The sequence below is a fragment of the Lissotriton helveticus genome, chromosome 8, assembly GCF_964261635.1.
Source record: "Lissotriton helveticus chromosome 8, aLisHel1.1, whole genome shotgun sequence".
NCBI lineage: Eukaryota > Metazoa > Chordata > Amphibia > Caudata > Salamandridae > Lissotriton > Lissotriton helveticus.
Window position 1 is genome coordinate 18,743,494 of NC_136069.1, and position 21,373 is coordinate 18,764,866.

A 21,373-nucleotide genomic window follows, 5' to 3' on the forward strand; every position below is an offset into this window, starting at 1 on the left:
AGAGGGTGGAGGCAGGGTGCACCTGCAAGCAGGGACCGGATCTACACAAACACATCACACAGACACACACACACACTGTGCATCCACAGTGCACCATACACACCAATGCACCCGGAGGCTTATGTATGAGAGGCCTGAGCCATGTGCAGGAGCTGGGGAGGGTGGAGGCAGGGTGCACCTGCAAGCAGAGACCGGATCTACACAAACACATCACACAGACACATACACACACTGTGCATCCACAGTGCACCATACACACCAATGCGCCCGGGGGCTTATGTATGAGAGGCCTGAGCCATGTGCAGGAGGTGCTGAGGCTGGAGGCAGGGTGCACCTGCGAGCAGGGACCGGATCTACACAAACACATCACACTGACACACACACACACACACACACTGTGCATCCACAGTGCACCACACACACCAATGCACCCGGAGGCTTATGTATGAGAGGCCTGAGCCATGTGCAGGAGCTGGGGAGGGTGGAGGCAGGGTGCACCTGCAAGCAGAGACCGGATCTACACAAACACATCACACAGACACACACACACACTGTGCATCCACAGTGCACCATACACACCAATGCACCCGGAGGCTTATGTATGAGAGGCCTGAGCCATGTGCAGGAGCTGCAGAGGCTGGAGGCAGGGTGCACCTGCAAGCAGGGACCGGATCTACACAAACACATCACACAGACACACACACACACACACACACAGTGCATCCAGAGTGCACCACACACACCAATGCACCCGGGGGCTTATGTATGAGAGGCCTGAGCCATGTGCAGGAGCTGGGGAGGGTGGAGGCAGGGTGCACCTGCAAGCAGAGACCGGATCTACACAAACACATCACACAGACACACACACACACTGTGCATCCACAGTGCACCATACACACCAATGCGCCCGGGGGCTTATGTATGAGAGGCCTGAGCCATGTGCAGGAGCTGGAGAGGATGGAGGCAGGGTGCACCTGCAAGCAGGGACCGGATCTACACAAACACATCACAGAGACACACACACTGTGCATCCAGAGTGCACCATACACACCAATGCGCCGGGGGGCTTATGTATGAGAGGCCTGAGCCATGTGCAGGAGGTGCTGAGGCTGGAGGCAGGGTGCACCTGCAAGCAGGGACCGGATCTACACAAACACATCACACAGACACACACACTGTGCATCCAGAGTGCACCATACACACCAATGCGCCCGGGGGCTTATGTATGAGAGGCCTGAGCCATGTGCAGGAGCTGCTGAGGCTGGAGGCAGGGTGCACCTGCAAGTAGGGACCGGATCTACACAAACACATCACACAGACACACACACACACACTGTGCATCCACAGTGCACCACACACCAATGCACCCGGGGGCTTATGTATGAGAGGCCTGAGCCATGTGCAGGAGCTGCTGAGGCTGGAGGCAGGGTGCACCTGCAAGTAGGGACCGGATCTACACAAACACATCACACAGACACACACACTGTGCATCCAGAGTGCACCATACACACCAATGCGCCCGGGGGCTTATGTATGAGAGGCCTGAGCCATGTGCAGGAGCTGCTGAGGCTGGAGGCAGGGTGCACCTGCAAGTAGGGACCGGATCTAGACAAACACATCACACAGACACACACACACACTGTGCATCCACAGTGCACCATACACACCAATGCGCCCGGGGGCTTATGTATGAGAGGCCTGGGCCCTGTGCAGGAGCTGCAGAGGGTGGAGGCAGGGTGCACCTGCAAGCAGGGACCGGATCTAGACAAACACATCACACAGACACACACACACACTGTGCATCCAGAGTGCACCACACACACCAATGCACCCGGAGGCTTATGTATGAGAGGCCTGAGCCATGTGCAGGAGCTGGGGAGGGTGGAGGCAGGGTGCACCTGCAAGCAGAGACCGGATCTACACAAACACATCACACAGACACACACACACACACTGTGCATCCACAGTGCACCATACACACCAATGCGCCCGGGGGCTTATGTATGAGAGGCCTGAGCCATGTGCAGGAGCTGGAGAGGATGGAGGCAGGGTGCACCTGCAAGCAGGGACCGGATCTACACAAACACATCACAGAGACACACACACTGTGCATCCAGAGTGCACCATACACACCAATGCGCCCGGGGGCTTATGTATGAGAGGCCTGAGCCATGTGCAGGAGCTGCTGAGGCTGGAGGCAGGGTGCACCTGCAAGTAGGGACCGGATCTACACAAACACATCACACAGACACACACACACACACTGTGCATCCACAGTGCACCACACACCAATGCACCCGGGGGCTTATGTATGAGAGGCCTGAGCCATGAGCAGGAGCTGCTGAGGCTGGAGGCAGGGTGCACCTGCAAGTAGGGACCGGATCTACACAAACACATCACACACACACACACACTGTGCATCCACAGTGCACCACACACCAATGCACCCGGGGGCTTATGTATGAGAGGCCTGAGCCATGAGCAGGAGCTGCTGAGGCTGGAGGCAGGGTGCACCTGCAAGCAGGGACCGGATCTACACAAACACATCACACAGACACACACACACACACTGTGCATCCGCAGTGCACCACACACACCAATGCACCCGGGGGCTTATGTATGAGAGGCCTGAGCCATGTGCAGGAGCTGCTGAGGCTGGAGGCAGGGTGCACCTGGAAGTAGGGACCGGATCTACACAAACACATCACACAGACACACACACACACACTGTGCATCCACAGTGCACCACAGACCAATGCACCCGGGGGCTTATGTACGAGAGGCCTGAGCCATGTGCAGGAGCTGCTGAGGGTGGAGGCAGGGTGCACCTGCAAGCAGGGACCGGATCTACACAAACACATCACACAGACACACACACAGACACACACACTGTGCATCCAGAGTGCACCATACACACCAATGCACCCAGGGGCTTATGTATGAGAGGCCTGAGCCGTTTGCAGGAGGTGCTGAGGCCTGGAGGCAGGGTGCACCTGCAAGCAGGGACCGGATCCACACAAACACATCACACAGACACACACACTGTGCATCCAGAGTGCACCACACACACCAATGCACCCGGGGGCTTATGTATGAGAGGCCTGAGCCATGTGCAGGAGCTGCTGAGGGTGGAGGCAGGGTGCACCTGCAAGCAGGGACCGGATCTACACAAACACATCACACAGACACACACACTGACACACACACTGTGCATCCAGAGTGCACCATACACACCAATGCACCCAGGGGCTTATGTATGAGAGGCCTGAGCCGTTTGCAGGAGGTGCTGAGGCCTGGAGACAGGGTGCACCTGCAAGCAGGGACCGGATCCACACAAACACATCACACAGACACACACACTGTGCATCCAGAGTGCACCACACACACCAATGCACCCGGGGGCTTATGTATGAGAGGCCTGAGCCATGTGCAGGAGCTGCTGAGGGTGGAGGCAGGGTGCACCTGCAAGCAGGGACCGGATCTACACAAACACATCACACAGACACACACACTGACACACACACTGTGCATCCAGAGTGCACCACACACACCAATGCACCCGGGGGCTTATGTATGAGAGGCCTGAGCCGTGTGCAGGAGCGGCTGAGGCCTGGAGGCAGGGTGCACCTGCAAGCAGGGACCGGATCTACAAAAACACATCACACTGACACACACACTGTGCATCCAGAGTGCACCATACACACCAATGCGCCCGGGGGCTTATGTATGAGAGGCCTGAGCCATGTGCAGGAGGTGCTGAGGCTGGAGGCAGGGTGCACCTGCAAGCAGGGACCGGATCTACACAAACACATCACACAGACACACACACTGTGCATCCAGAGTGCACCACACACCAATGCACCCGGGGGCTTATGTATGAGAGGCCTGAGCCATGAGCAGGAGCTGCTGAGGCTGGAGGCAGGGTGCACCTGCAAGCAGGGACCGGATCTACACAAACACATCACACAGACACACACACACACACTGTGCATCCGCAGTGCACCACACACACCAATGCACCCGGGGGCTTATGTATGAGAGGCCTGAGCCATGTGCAGGAGCTGCTGAGGCTGGAGGCAGGGTGCACCTGCAAGTAGGGACCGGATCTACACAAACACATCACACAGACACACACACACACACTGTGCATCCACAGTGCACCACAGACCAATGCACCCGGGGGCTTATGTACGAGAGGCCTGAGCCATGTGCAGGAGCTGCTGAGGGTGGAGGCAGGGTGCACCTGCAAGCAGGGACCGGATCTACACAAACACATCACACAGACACACACACAGACACACACACTGTGCATCCAGAGTGCACCATACACACCAATGCACCCAGGGGCTTATGTATGAGAGGCCTGAGCCGTTTGCAGGAGGTGCTGAGGCCTGGAGGCAGGGTGCACCTGCAAGCAGGGACCGGATCCACACAAACACATCACACAGACACACACACTGTGCATCCAGAGTGCACCACACACACCAATGCACCCGGGGGCTTATGTATGAGAGGCCTGAGCCATGTGCAGGAGCTGCTGAGGGTGGAGGCAGGGTGCACCTGCAAGCAGGGACCGGATCTACACAAACACATCACACAGACACACACACTGACACACACACTGTGCATCCAGAGTGCACCATACACACCAATGCACCCAGGGGCTTATGTATGAGAGGCCTGAGCCGTTTGCAGGAGGTGCTGAGGCCTGGAGACAGGGTGCACCTGCAAGCAGGGACCGGATCCACACAAACACATCACACAGACACACACACTGTGCATCCAGAGTGCACCACACACACCAATGCACCCGGGGGCTTATGTATGAGAGGCCTGAGCCATGTGCAGGAGCTGCTGAGGGTGGAGGCAGGGTGCACCTGCAAGCAGGGACCGGATCTACACAAACACATCACACAGACACACACACTGACACACACACTGTGCATCCAGAGTGCACCACACACACCAATGCACCCGGGGGCTTATGTATGAGAGGCCTGAGCCGTGTGCAGGAGCGGCTGAGGCCTGGAGGCAGGGTGCACCTGCAAGCAGGGACCGGATCTACAAAAACACATCACACTGACACACACACTGTGCATCCAGAGTGCACCATACACACCAATGCGCCCGGGGGCTTATGTATGAGAGGCCTGAGCCATGTGCAGGAGGTGCTGAGGCTGGAGGCAGGGTGCACCTGCAAGCAGGGACCGGATCTACACAAACACATCACACAGACACACACACTGTGCATCCAGAGTGCACCATACACACCAATGCGCCTGGGGGCTTATGTATGAGAGGCCTGAGCCATGTGCAGGAGCTGCTGAGGCTGGAGGCAGGGTGCACCTGCAAGTGGGGACCGGATCTACACAAACACATCACACAGACACACACACACACACTGTGCATCCACAGTGCACCACACACCAATGCACCCGGGGGCTTATGTATGAGAGGCCTGAGCCATGAGCAGGAGCTGCTGAGGCTGGAGGCAGGGTGCACCTGCAAGTAGGGACCGGATCTACACAAACACATCACACAGACACACACACTGTGCATCCAGAGTGCACCACACACACCAATGCACCCAGGGGCTTATGTATGAGAGGCCTGAGCCCTGTGCAGGAGCAGCTGAGGCCTGGAGGCAGGGTGCACCTGCAAGTAGGGACCGGATCTACACAAACACATCACACAGACACACACATCACACAGACACACACACTGTGCATCCGCAGTGCACCACACACACCAATGCACCCGGGGGCTTATGTACGAGAGGCCTGAGCCATGTGCAGGAGCGGCTGAGGCCTGGAGGCAGGGTGCACCTGCAAGTATGGACCGGATCTACACAAACACATCACACAGACACACACACACACACTGTGCATCCACAGTGCACCACACACACCAATGCACCCGGGGGCTTATGTACGAGAGGCCTGAGCCATGTGCAGGAGCGGCTGAGGCCTGGAGGCAGGGTGCACCTGCAAGTATGGACCGGATCTACACAAACACATCACACAGACACACACACACACACTGTGCATCCACAGTGCACCACACACACCAATGCACCCGGGGGCTTATGTACGAGAGGCCTGAGCCATGTGCAGGAGCTGCTGAGGGTGGAGGCAGGGTGCACCTGCAAGCAGGGACCGGATCTACACAAACACATCACACAGACACACACACAGACACACACACTGTGCATCCAGAGTGCACCATACACACCAATGCACCCAGGGGCTTATGTATGAGAGGCCTGAGCCGTTTGCAGGAGGTGCTGAGGCCTGGAGGCAGGGTGCACCTGCAAGCAGGGACCGGATCCACACAAACACATCACACAGACACACACACTGTGCATCCAGAGTGCACCACACACACCAATGCACCCGGGGGCTTATGTATGAGAGGCCTGAGCCATGTGCAGGAGCTGCTGAGGGTGGAGGCAGGGTGCACCTGCAAGCAGGGACCGGATCTACACAAACACATCACACAGACACACACACTGACACACACACTGTGCATCCAGAGTGCATCACACACACCAATGCACCCGGGGGCTTATGTATGAGAGGCCTGAGCCGTGTGCAGGAGCGGCTGAGGCCTGGAGGCAGGGTGCACCTGCGAGCAGGGACCGGATCTACACAAACACATCACACTGACACACACACTGTGCATCCAGAGTGCACCATACACACCAATGCGCCCGGGGGCTTATGTATGAGAGGCCTGAGCCATGTGCAGGAGCTGCTGAGGCTGGAGGCAGGGTGCACCTGCAAGTAGGGACCGGATCTACACAAACACATCACACAGACACACACACACACACTGTGCATCCACAGTGCACCACACACCAATGCACCCGGGGGCTTATGTATGAGAGGCCTGAGCCATGAGCAGGAGCTGCTGAGGCTGGAGGCAGGGTGCACCTGCAAGCAGGGACCGGATCTACACAAACACATCACACAGACACACACACACACACTGTGCATCCAGAGTGCACCACACACACCAATGCACCCGGGGGCTTATGTATGAGAGGCCTGAGCCCTGTGCAGGAGCAGCTGAGGCCTGGAGGCAGGGTGCACCTGCAAGCAGGGACCGGATCTACACAAACACATCACACAGACACACAGACACACACAGACACACACACTGTGCATCCGCAGTGCACCACACACACCAATGCACCCGGGGGCTTATGTATGAGAGGCCTGAGCCCTGTGCAGGAGCGGCTGAGGCCTGGAGGCAGGGTGCACCTGCAAGTAGGGACCGGATCTACACAAACACATCACACAGACACACACACACACACTGTGCATCCACAGTGCACCACACACCAATGCACCCGGGGGCTTATGTATGAGAGGCCTGAGCCGTGTGCAGGAGCTGCAGAGAGTGGAGGCAGGGTGCACCTGCAAGCAGAGACCGGATCTACACAAACACATCACACAGACACACACACACACTGTGCATCCACAGTGCACCACACACACCAATGCACCCGGGGGCTTATGTATGAGAGGCCTGAGCCGTGTGCAGGAGCTGCTGAGGCTGGAGGCAGGGTGCACCTGCAAGCAGGGACCGGATCTACACAAACACATCACACACACACACACTGTGCATCCGCAGTGCACCACACACACCAATGCACCCGGGGGCTTATGTATGAGAGGCCTGAGCCGTGTGCAGAAGCTGCTGAGGGTGGAGGCAGGGACTGGATCCAGACAAACACATCACAGAGACACACACACACACACACACACTGTGCATCCAGAGTGCACCACACACACCAATGCACCCGGGGGCTTATGTACGAGAGGCCTGAGCCATGTGCAGGAGCTGCTGAGGGTGGAGGCAGGGTGCACCTGCAAGCAGGGACCGGATCTACACAAACACATCACACAGACACACACACAGACACACACACTGTGCATCCAGAGTGCACCACACACACCAATGCACCCGGGGGCTTATGTATGAGAGGCCTGAGCCCTGTGCAGGAGCGGCTGAGGCTGGAGGCAGGGTGCACCTGCAAGTAGGGACCGGATCTACACAAACACATCACACAGACACACACACACACACTGTGCATCCACAGTGCCCCACACACACCAATGCACCCGGGGGGTTATGTATGAGAGGCCTGAGCCGTGTGCAGGAGCGGCTGAGGCCTGGAGGCAGGGTGCACCTGCAAGCAGGGACCGGATCTACACAAACACATCACACAGACACACACACTGTGCATCCAGAGTGCACCATACACACCAATGCGCCCGGGGGCTTATGTATGAGAGGCCTGAGCGATGTGCAGGAGCTGCTGAGGCTGGAGGCAGGGTGCACCTGCAAGTAGGGACCGGATCTACACAAACACATCACACAGACACACACACACACACTGTGCATCCACAGTGCACCACACACCAATGCACCCGGGGGCTTATGTATGAGAGGCCTGAGCCATGAGCAGGAGCTGCTGAGGCTGGAGGCAGGGTGCACCTGCAAGCAGGGACTGGATCTACACAAACACATCACACAGACACACACACACACACTGTGCATCCAGAGTGCACCACACACACCAATGCACCCAGGGGCTTATGTATGAGAGGCCTGAGCCCTGTGCAGGAGCAGCTGAGGCCTGGAGGCAGGGTGCACCTGCAAGTAGGGACCGGATCTACACAAACACATCACACAGACACACACATCACACAGACACACACACTGTGCATCCGCAGTGCACCACACACACCAATGCACCCGGGGGCTTATGTACGAGAGGCCTGAGCCATGTGCAGGAGCGGCTGAGGCCTGGAGGCAGGGTGCACCTGCAAGTATGGACCGGATCTACACAAACACATCACACAGACACACACACACACACTGTGCATCCACAGTGCACCACACACACCAATGCACCCGGGGGCTTATGTACGAGAGGCCTGAGCCATGTGCAGGAGCGGCTGAGGCCTGGAGGCAGGGTGCACCTGCAAGTATGGACCGGATCTACACAAACACATCACACAGACACACACACACACACTGTGCATCCACAGTGCACCACACACACCAATGCACCCGGGGGCTTATGTATGAGAGGCCTGAGCCGTGTGCAGGAGCTGCAGAGGGTGGAGGCAGGGTGCACCTGCAAGCAGAGACCGGATCTACACAAACACATCACACAGACACACACACACACTGTGCATCCACAGTGCACCACACACACCAATGCACCCGGGGGCTTATGTACGAGAGGCCTGAGCCGTGTGCGGGAGCTGCAGAGGGTGGAGGCAGGGTGCACCTGTAAGCAGGGACCGGATCTACACAAACACATCACACAGACACACACACACACTGTGCATCCACAGTGCACCACACACACCAATGCACCCGGGGGCTTATGTACGAGAGGCCTGAGCCGTGTGCGGGAGCTGCAGAGGGTGGAGGCAGGGTGCACCTGTAAGCAGGGACCGGATCTACACAAACACATCACACAGACACACACACACACTGTGCATCCACAGTGCACCACACACACCAATGCACCCGGGGGCTTATGTATGAGAGGCCTGAGCCATGTGCAGGAGCTGCTGAGGCAGGGACCGGATCCACACAAATACATCACACACACACACACACACACACACACTGTGCATCCACAGTGCACCACACACACCAATGCACCCGGGGGCTTATGTATGAGAGGCCTGAGCCGTGTGCAGGAGCTGCTGAGGGTGGAGGCAGGGACTGGATCCAGACAAACACATCACACAGACACACACACTGACACACACACTGTGCATCCCTGACCATTATGCCACATGATTGAGACTTAATTAGGGTAAAAATCCTATTGGGGGAGCTAGGGAGGAAAGCAAATAAACTGAGGGTGAGTTGCTGTTGCGTTTGCAGTAGTGTTTTGCATTATTTTCAGCACAAAACATGTCCCGATGGCAAGAGTGGTCGCCAGGAAACAAAGTTATGCTGAAGAAAGAAACAGGTTTTAGTAGACAGGAAGTCTTGGCGCTCAAGCACTATTAACGTTATGATCAGTAATCAGTATTCAATATTAGCAATGGTGCTGGCAGGGACGGGAGACCCTCAACCCCCTCAATTCGTGGGGAGCATGGATCACAATCACAAATGAACTAAAGTCCTGCGCACTCAAAACGGAAAAACACCAATGTGTTAAGTAAAAGTTCTGGAGATGAAGAAAACCATCCAACGTCGGTAGTATAATCTGGAGTTTTTGTTCTCCCTTTTTAATAGGTCACTAAGTAGAGGTTATACACAGCCAGCCGACACGTGTTTCGTTGTAGACAAAACAAATTTAAACAACTCCTTAGGGCTAAGTGGCTGGATCCAAAGTTCCGGTGATAATTCCAACCCGGAAGGGTAACTGAAATCGGTGATAAAAACAGGAATTCCTCTAGTATTGTTTGGGAAGGCACTATCGAAAGAAAGGGAAAACTGCCTTAAGCCGAGCATGAACCCAGGCATGGATTATTCAATAATGTAACTCTAGGCCCTACAGAAAATGTCCCAAAAAACCGAGTCAAATGAAATTATACTTGAGAAGCAGAATCATGGCGACTGTTGAGCCATCAGAGGTTGATTGGGCAGCTCACCCCAACCTCCCTCGTGTTAATGCTGTGTATGAGGGCGGCAGAAGGACCCTCAAGACAGATACACAACCCTTTCCACAGAATGTCTGCATTGAGCTCAGAGCCGCACAGTGGCAACCACGCATCAGAGACGTCGCGAGACACGTGGGGTGTTAGCGCTAGGTTCTGGGCGAATGCATAAAAATGTCTTTTTATACGGTGGGCGGGGAGGCCTCCGCTCCATTGACGCAGATAAAAAGGTCCGGTCACAACTATGGATTCAGAAAAGACCGCACACTCCCACCATCACGCTACATGATAAAACCAGGACAACCTTTGGTGCGACACCGCGGTGGAGGACGCTAGCAAGAAACCAAGGGCTATGTTTATCAAGGTTGCGTGTTGACCTTGAGCCGTGTGAGAGGGCACAAGGGTGACGCAAATCCTAAGTGAGATTTATCAAGCCACGTGAGGCCACCTTGCGTGACCCTGCTATCGCTTGACAAATTAAGAGTAAAGCGAGGCAGCGCAAATCGCCACATTGTCTTCCTCTTCCCCAGGGAGGTGTTCCATTGGTGAATCATGCGTCTGCTCACGCATCCACCCATAGATTTTGGGGCGTTTCTAGATTTACCATTAGTGGTAGACCTGGGAGTGTGCCAGAATACTACGCCTCCCCAGGTGAGTTGTAACGAGGAGAAATATCTTTATTTCTCCCCGTTTTTCAACTTTCTCCGTGTGCTGCGGCACACGTAGAAAGAGGAGACTGCCTCAATGGATTGTTTTTGTGCAGGAAGGTGTCCCTTCCTGCACAAAAATAATCCTGCAATAATGCAGGCACCCTTGCACCATGACACAAAAGTGCCCCAGCGAAAGTAAAAGGCAGGAATGTGCCATATAATGGTAAATACAGCGCATTTCTGCCCTTTCAAACGTTGCAGCAAGGAATCTTGCTGCATTGCGCTGCGTGAAAGAATGATATATCTGCCCCAACTGTGGCAAACAACCACGGCTGAAAAGCTTACAACACTGGCAGGAAGGCCAGACGCTGCCGCAGTAAGTAACCATCGACTGCTGATTACGGCTGAAACATTCGCAGATGGAGTCTTTGCCAGTGGGGCAGCTTAACTCTGCTAATGCAGTCTGTACAGGAAAGAGGCCTTAGACCCGCGTCCGCACTGCTGGAGTCCAAGGCTTCATTATAGGATCTTCGTTCTTGGACGTTGGGGGCGACGCTCACAAAGTTCTTTCGTAAACTGCACATCTGCCACACGTCTTCAGCCACCACACTGCAAAGCGCTGTGTATCATAACACAATAACCACACCTCAGTGGGTGCAAGTGCTGTGTATCATAACACAATAACCACAGCTCAGTGGGTGCAAGTGCTGTGTATCATAACACAAAAACCACACCTCAGTGGGTGCAAGTGCTGTGTATCATAACACAATAACCACACCTCAGTGGGTGTAAGTGCTGTGTATCATAACACAATAACCACACCTCGGTGGGCGCAAGTGCTGTGTATCATAACACAATAACCACACCTCAGTGGGTGCAAGTGCTGTGTATCATAACACAAAAACCACAGCTCAGTGGGTGTAAGTGCTGTGTATCATAACACAAAAACCACACCTCAGTGGGTGCAAGTGCTGTGTATCATAACACAATAACCACAGCTCAGTGGGTGCAAGTGCTGTGTATCATAACACAAAAACCACACCTCGGTGGGCGCAAGTGCTGTGTATCATAACACAATAACCACACCTCGGTGGGTGCAAGTGCTGTGTATCATAACACAATAACCACACCTCAGTGGGTGCAAGTGCTGTGTATCATAACACAATAACCACACCTCGGTGGGTGCAAGTGCTGTGTATCATAACACAATAACCACACCTCAGTGGGCGCAAGTGCTGTGTATCATAACACAATAACCACACCTCAGTGGGTGCAAGTGCTGTGTATCATAACACAATAACCACACCTCAGTGGGTGTAAGTGCTGTGTATCATAACACAATAACCACACCTCGGTGGGTGTAAGTGCTGTGTATCATAACACAATAACCACACCTCGGTGGGTGTAAGTGCTGTGTATCATAACACAATAACCACACCTCGGTGGGTGTAAGTGCTGTGTATCATAACACAATAACCACAGCTCAGTGGGCGCAAGTGCTGTGTATCATAACACAATAACCACACCTCAGTGGGTGCAAGTGCTGTGTATCATAACACAATAACCACACCTCAGTGGGTGTAAGTGCTGTGTATCATAACACAATAACCACACCTCGGTGGGTGTAAGTGCTGTGTATCATAACACAATAACCACAGCTCAGTGGGTGGAAGTGCTGTGTATCATAACACAAAAACCACACCTCAGTGGGCGCAAGTGCTGTGTATCATAACACAATAACCACACCTCAGTGGGCGCAAGTGCTGTGTATCATAACACAATAACCACACCTCGGTGGGTGTAAGTGCTGTGTATCATAACACAATAACCACAGCTCAGTGGGTGCAAGTGCTGTGTATCATAACACAAAAACCACACCTCAGTGGGCGCAAGTGCTGTGTATCATAACACAATAACCACACCTCGGTGGGCGCAAGTGCTGTGTATCATAACACAATAACCACACCTCGGTGGGTGTAAGTGCTGTGTATCATAACACAATAACCACAGCTCAGTGGGTGCAAGTGCTGTGTATCATAACACAAAAACCACACCTCAGTGGGCGCAAGTGCTGTGTATCATAACACAATAACCACACCTCGGTGGGCGCAAGTGCTGTGTATCATAACACAATAACCACACCTCAGTGGGTGCAAGTGCTGTGTATCATAACACAATAACCACAACTCAGTGGGTGCAAGTGCTGTGTATCATAACACAATAACCACACCTCGGTGGGTGCAAGTGCTGTGTATCATAACACAATAACCACACCTCGGTGGGTGCAAGTGCTGTGTATCATAACACAATAACCACAGCTCAGTGGGTGCAAGTGCTGTGTATCATAACACAAAAACCACACCTCAGTGGGCGCAAGTGCTTTGTATCATAACACAATAACCACACCTCAGTGGGCGCAAGTGCTTTGTATCATAACACAATAACCACACCTCTGTGGGTATCACACATGGCAGTGACTTCCTGAGCTCAAGAGAATGTTGTTCCACATTCTTGGTGCTGCATCAGAAAAGGACCAACACAGCGTTGTTTGTTTAAATCATTCATGGATTTCTACTAATTTTGCACCAATATCTATAGAACATTCCTTACCCATTGAACTATCCTAAAATCATACTTAAACCTGTCTAAAATGTTCTCTGGCCATAGAATGAGGCTTGGGTGATGACTGCCCTGAGTCAAACACTATTGTCTCTTTCCCATCCACCCCTGCAGTGGAAGAGGTGCAGTTCACATCACTCACCAGCAGGTGTCCCCTGTCCTAGTGTACACTGACAGGCCTGAAGGGGCTCCAACAAGCAGTGATACAGCACATTCACCCAACAAGCCCTGGCACAGGAGCGAGCTGAGCACAGGCCTGGCACGGGTTCAAGAATGTCACCCACGTAGGGACATTAAACCCCTGGCATCTGACCAAGGACTGCCTGAGCCATGAGCAGGAGCTGCTGATCCCTGGAGGCAGCTCACACCTGCAACACCCTGCAAGGCGCGTGCACAGGCACACACACACATACCACACACACACACACATACCACACACACACACACATACCACACACACACATACCACACACACCACACACACACACACACACATACCACACACACACACACATACCACACACACACATACCACACACACACATACCACCCACACACACATACATACCTCACACACATACCACACACACACATACCACCCACACACACATACATACCTCACACACATACCACACACACACACACACACATACCACACACACACATACATACCTCACACACACACACACATACCACACACACACACATACCACACACACACACACACATACCACACACACACACATACACACACATACCACACACACACATACCACACACACATATATGATTTGATTTTACAATATATCTTTTATATTTTGTGGAGAAGTGTGGCTCAATGGTTAGAGCAAGTAGAAGGAGAGGGTCCCAGTAGCATAGGAACATTTAACCACACTAATGAAAATAATCAAAAAAACATAAATTGAATCCACACTGTTCAATTCACAATGGGAGTGCGTATTGGATATGCAATATTATTATACACAATGATAAATCAGTGGTTTACAAGGTGCCCCAGAAAAAGAAGCGGGAGGGGTGGTGTAATGGTGTGGGGAAATAGTGAGGAAGAGAAAGATGATTCTTAAGTGACAGTAAAATCAGCAATTGTCAATTATTTGACACAGTTACAGACTATGTACAAAAAATGAGACCAACAGGTTCATTGGATTATTCAGAACAAATCATACTCCAAGCAGTTCAGTGAATGAAAGCAATGGGGTGTGGAGTTGACGATGAAGAATAAACAGATGTCGACGTTTCGACCCTCAAACGTGCAGATATAAGTGGTTATCTTGCTGTGGGGTCTTCATCAGGACTGGAGGGGACACACAACCTGTTTGGTATATAAATATGTATTGTGAATACGGGAAGCAATATCCCTGTATATATTTCAGACGTTAAAGCACATCACCCCACTATGGGTTAGATTGAAGTAAGATATATCACGTCCCATACAAATTATTGGTTAGAGCAGCAGACCCTGATGCAGAGGTCTAGCCCGGGACCAGGGTTCAATTCCCCACCTCGGCGGGTCTTGGGCTCAATTTCCACGGACCTGATAATTCTCGCCTCGGTGCCTATTCCAATCATGGAGTCCCACTCTGCAACTCTGGGCAATAGCTTGCTTAATCTCTACAACGGCCCCAACAACGCTAGGATGCCTGGCCTCCACCTTGGGGGTGCCCAGGAGTGGACACCTCACAGGGAAAGACCAGGAAGGGTTCCTCAGCGGTATTCGTACAACCGCCGAAATGCCTCCGGGTAGTCGTGGGCTATACAAGTGCGTAATTATTATCATTTTATATAGTGCACGAATGTCCAAGTGCGTCTAGGCTCTGTGCGGAAAGGTGTGCCGTAAATAACAGAAACGAGTGACTTTAGTTGGAAAATAGCCAGGTTTTTAGTGATTTTCTAAAGGAGAGCAATGTAGGGCTGTTTTTGATGTCTATCGGGAGTGAGTTCCATAGTTTCACTGTGCCCAGAACAAAGCCTCTACCTCCCCTACGAGCTTTATTGAATTTGGGGGGCTGGAGGAGTTTCCTCTGCGATGATCTTAAGTTTCTAGTAGGATGGTACCATGGTAATATTGGGGTACCTAACATCGCTGTAATGACACTGTCCTTATTTTGTACTCTCCGCTAACCTTCACCTCTTTCCCCCTTTTCCTATTCTCGCTCCCCCTCTCCTCCTTCCCATTCTCACTTCTATTTTCCAACCTTCCTCATCTCCCTTCTCTATCTCTTAGTTACTCTCTTTTCTCCTTTCCCTCGTCTAACAGAATTGCCTTTTCCTATGTTAGTTTTAATTCACAATGTAAATTTGTTTTGGTGTGTTTACCTATCTGTAAAGCGCTCTGATACTCTTGGGTCCAGTAGCGCTATATAAAAACTTTTAAATCCATACTAATATAATAAAGAGAGAGCCCAAACCTTTGAGGCGGGTAATCTCAGCAACCACAGCACCAATCACAACACCCAATACAGCGTTGGAAAGGGCAGTTGCAGCAGAAAGACATAGGCTATGCAGACGCCCACCATATACATTTAAAAGGTAAAAGAACCGTGCCAGCAAAGTAGTCCCTTGTGGGCGTGTCTGCGTTGTGCTGTGGGCGTGTGCTGGGGGCGTGACAAATGCTGGGGGCGTGTGGTATGTTCCGCCCTTCATGCCATGTCTCATATCGTGTGCTGTGGGCGTGTGCTGGGGGCGTGTGCGGGGCACGGGATTACGGAAAAAAAAGCGAGCGTTGTGCCCAATATTTAATTGTTTTTTCTTCCCAGGTTCTGTACATTCCAGCTCCGGGTTTCCACCCTGCTCCCTTTAAATACCGCTGCACCCCGTAATCATAACCCACCCTTACTCCTTGAAATACCCCAAGACCCTTAAACACTAACCCATCTTAACCCTATGAATATACCCTGTACCCCAAAACCCAAACCTAGCCCTGAACCCTAAAAATACCCCTGTACCCCAAAACCCAAACCTAGCCCTGAACCCTATAAATACCCCTGTACCTCAAAACCCAAACCTACCCCTGAACCCTAAAAATACCCCTGTACCCCAAAACCCAAACCTAGCCCTGAACCCTAAAAATACCCCTGTACCCCAAAACCCAATCCTAGCCCTGAACCCTAAAAATACCCCTGTACCCCAAAACCCAAACCTATCCCTAATCCCTAAAAATAGCCCTGTGTCCCAAAACCTAGTCCTGAACCCTATAAATACCCCTGTACCTCAAAACCCAAACCTACCCCTGAACCCTAAAAATACCCCTGTACCTCAAAACCCAAACCTACCCCTGAACCCTAAAATACCCCTGTACCCCAAAACCCAAACCTAGCCCTGAACCCTTAAAATACCCCTGTACCCCAAAACCCAAACCTACCCTGAACCCTAATATACCCCTGTACCCCAAAACCCATACCTATCCCTAAACCCTAAAACTACCCCAGTACCCCATAACCCAAAACTATATCTGAACCCTTAAAATACCCAAACACCCCAAAACATATACCTCAGAACCACAAAACCTATACCCCTATACCCATCCTTACCTTATGAATGAAAAAAATATTTGGTAAAGCTCACTGCGGCCAAGCGGCTTCCTGGCGCTGGGGACCTGATCAGAGCTCGCAGAGGGAACCCAGGGAGACTAGGAGGGGAATGCCTGAGAGAAAAGGAAGGTTTTAAGGGCTTTACGGAAGTGAGTGTAGGTGGGGATGGAACGAATGGAGAGTGGAAGACTGTTCCAGAACTGGGGGGCCAGGACTGAAAACCGGGTGCCCCCCCGTTCTGGATTTACAGAAGCGGGGGATGTGCAGAAGAGGAACGAAGAGTGCGGCTGGGGACATGAGAGGAGATGAGAGAAGTGATGAACAGGGGAGCAGAGCGGGAATGAGCCCGAAAGGCTAGACAGGCCAGTTTAAAGAAAGATCTGAAACGGACAGGAAGCCAATGAAGGGACTTGAGAACAGGGGTGATGCGAGAGGATTTAGGGAGGGAGAGGATGAGGCGGGCAGCTTGGTTTTGAATGGCCTGGAGTCGGCGGGTTTCGTAGGCGGGTATGCCCACGTACAGGCCATTCCCATAGTCGAGGCGGGAGATGACAAGGGCCATGACTATGGTTTTAAGTGCGTCGGTGGAAAACAACCGCGAAATTTTCCGGATAAGACGGAGGGACAAAAAACAAGAAGGCACGACGGAACTGATCTGGCTGTGCATGGATAAGACATGGCTGACTTTGATGCCAAGGGTACGAACGGAGGAAGCGGGCATGCCTGAATCTCGTCCTGCATATAGCGCTATGCGCTGGAAGCCCGAAATTGAATTTTAAAAACCCCGTTTTGTCTTTTGCTTTGATTTAAATTGCTCTTGTTATACCTTGTTTTTAAAAGTTAGAATAAATTGTTTAGATACTATCAGCTGCCCTACCTGTGCCCTTAGACCCGGATCGCACTGCTGCACTGTAATATAGGATTGCATTCACCGCCATTCGGGCGGCCCGGTCCCTGCGCTTTGTTTTCCTGGGACGCCATCTTGGGTGGGTCACAAGCGCTCCTCAGCCATTCGCTGAAGCCCACACGTGGACTGGCTAGAGCCCTACATAATTAGCAGGGTATGGCGCGCAGCGTGTACGCGCAGCGTGGACGCCATAGTGACGCCGGAGTCACGCCAGAGTCCAGCCCGTCTGCGCCCGTCCGCGCTGAGGAATCGCTGGATGGCTGGACCCTGGACCCCGTCGATACCTTTTCACCCCTCCATAGCTATTCTCACCGGCAAATGCTATGTCTGAAACCTCGAAGATTAGGATGTTCGCATTCCTACGAGCCTGACGAACTTCTTCTTCCCTTACGATGTGGCTGCCACCCCACGCGTAGGCCTTCCAATTTTGTCCCTCACCACCTTCCCCCTGGCCAACCTGCCATCACCAGTTCTAGGACAGTGGGAGTAGAAGGCATTTTGATTAACGCCCGCTCCCTTGTCAAAAATAAGATAATGTTTAAGGAGATGGCTCGCGCTCGCTTTTTTTAAAATAATTATTTGTTTAGCATTTATGCTTATTTGTCTTATTTGGCCCTGATTTTAATTAGCGTCATTGCTGCGACCCACCCTGGCCCTCACAGCACTATAAAATTAATTCAAACACCGCTACTTAGCGGGTCCGGGCTCCCGGGTCTTCTTTAGTCACGTGACCATTTCGTCACGACGACGCCATCTTGGGAAGGCTGGTTCCTTCCTGCTTCCTGGGGGTTAGCGCGCTAGCGCTTGGTCCGCCTACCGCCTACTTAATGCTCGCTTCTGACGTAGCGGTCTAGCGTAGCGGTCGCGCCTTCGCTACGCCGGAGTCTCGCCAGAGTCCTGCCCGTCTGCGCCCGTCAGCGTCCCGGAGGCGGGCGGAGCGGCGGGTGGGATTCTTCCTACGGGGATGTGTCCCTCGGGGACCCCCGCCTTGCGCTATTCCCCTAGTGAACTTCGTTCATTCTATCCTCATGGCTCTGGCTGCCGCACTGTTTTTCCTGGCCGGTACCATGGGAAATCCCGTTGCCCGGGTTGTGGCTGGCGCCCGACCCGCTCGCTCTTTGTACGGCCGAGCAATAACATCTCCAGTATGGGCTTCAGGTGCATGTTATTGAACACCAGGTCAGCTTGTAAACATGCGCAGGACATCTACGAGCTGCTCGATATAGATAAACCACTATGTCTCATGCTTACTGAGACATGGTGGGGTGACTCTTCTAACCCTGACGTCGCCTTGGCAATTCCGCCTGACTACAATGTCTTTAGAAAGGATAGAGTCAAGGGAAGGGGAGGTGGAGTAGCGCTAGTGGTCCGGAAAGGAACCCCCTGTGAGATCCTGCTAGCTACTGACATCCGAGGCTCGGAGACCCTAGCCTTCTCTATCACTCTTTCGCCCCACCAATCCTTTAAGGCATTGCTCGTATATAGGCCACCTGGTCCTCCCGGCACCTTCTTTGAAGATCTGGATACGGTGCTGGTGGAGTTGGCCCTGAAAGCCGAACATTTCATCGTGGCTGGCGATTTTAACTTCCGGATGGATGATTCTTCCGATCCGGCTGCCGCCAAACTCTCGGAGGCGCTGACCCCGCTTGGGCTCATCCCCTACTTTCAGGAGCCTACGCATGAGAAAGGGCATACCCTTGACCAGGTCTTCTCGTCTGTTCCTCTCGAGGGTATAGAGATCACTCCTGTCCTATGGTCTGACCATTTTCTTGCCAAATTTGTGATCAAGGGCATAGTTAAATCAGTGCCTATCCAGGCACATCAACAGGGTCGTGTCCATAGGGCTTTCCATCGAGTAACCCCGGAGATGCTGGCCCAGGCAGCTGAGGCCCACCCCTGCCTTCTTTCAGGTGATCTAGACAGGGATCTGCAGACCATGCAAGACTGGTTAGTGGACAGGCTAAACGATCTTGCCCCGGAAGTAACATCTCGCCCGAAACCGAAACGGATCTCTGCGCCTTGGTTTACCGCTGCACTGTCGGCTACGCGGCAGCAGTGCAAGGTAGCCGAAAGAGCTTGGCGGGCACAATATGATACTGTTGCCAAGTTGACATACCAAACGGTGGTTAAGGCTTATCACCGGGACATCCGCCTGGAGAAAAAAGCTTATCTAGCCAGGAGAATTGATGCTGCCTCCAACTCCTGCAAGGAGATTTTCTCCATTGTGAGAGAATTCACCTCACCTTGGTCTAACACCTCGGACCAAAAACCATCTGGTACCTGGGCCACGGACCTTGCTGACTTCTTCACGAGCAAGATCCAACGCATCCAGGAGTCATTCCTGGTACCAGCGTCTGCGGGCCAGACCGAGCCCGACATCACCACACTGCCACAGGCCGGGCCAGGGGCGACGTTGAGTGTGTTTCCTCCAATCTCTGCTCTGGACTCCCTGGCTCTTATGGGCAATTTAAAATCGGGTTCTCCCCTTGACCCTTGTCCTGCTAAATTTCTAGCGAAAGTCGCGGAGGTGATCAACCCGCTGGCTAATCCACTCTTGAATCTTTCGCTAAGGCTTGGTGTGGTCCCGCGAACCTGGAAGCAGGCGATGGTGATCCCCTTGCTCAAGAAACCTGGTCTAGACCCGAAGGCCCCTGTTAATTATAGGCCTATCTCTCTGCTGCCGGCCCTCACGAAGATTCTGGAAAAGCACGTCCATGGCGTGCTCTCCAACTTTCTTGAATCTAATGAGATCCTGCATGCCACCCAATCGGGCTTTCGTCCCCATTTCAGTACTGAGACAGCGCTCCTGGAGGTCTCGGAAACCATTAAAGGGGTTCTGGACTCTGGGGGCAAAGTCATGCTGGTGATGTTAGACCTGTCGGCGGCGTTCGACACCGTTCCACATGATGGTCTTCTCGCTAGACTTTTCGAGATAGGCTTACGTGGGACGGTGTTCGACTGGTTTTTCTCTTTCCTAGCCGGCCGCCGGCAATCGATCTGGGCCCCGCC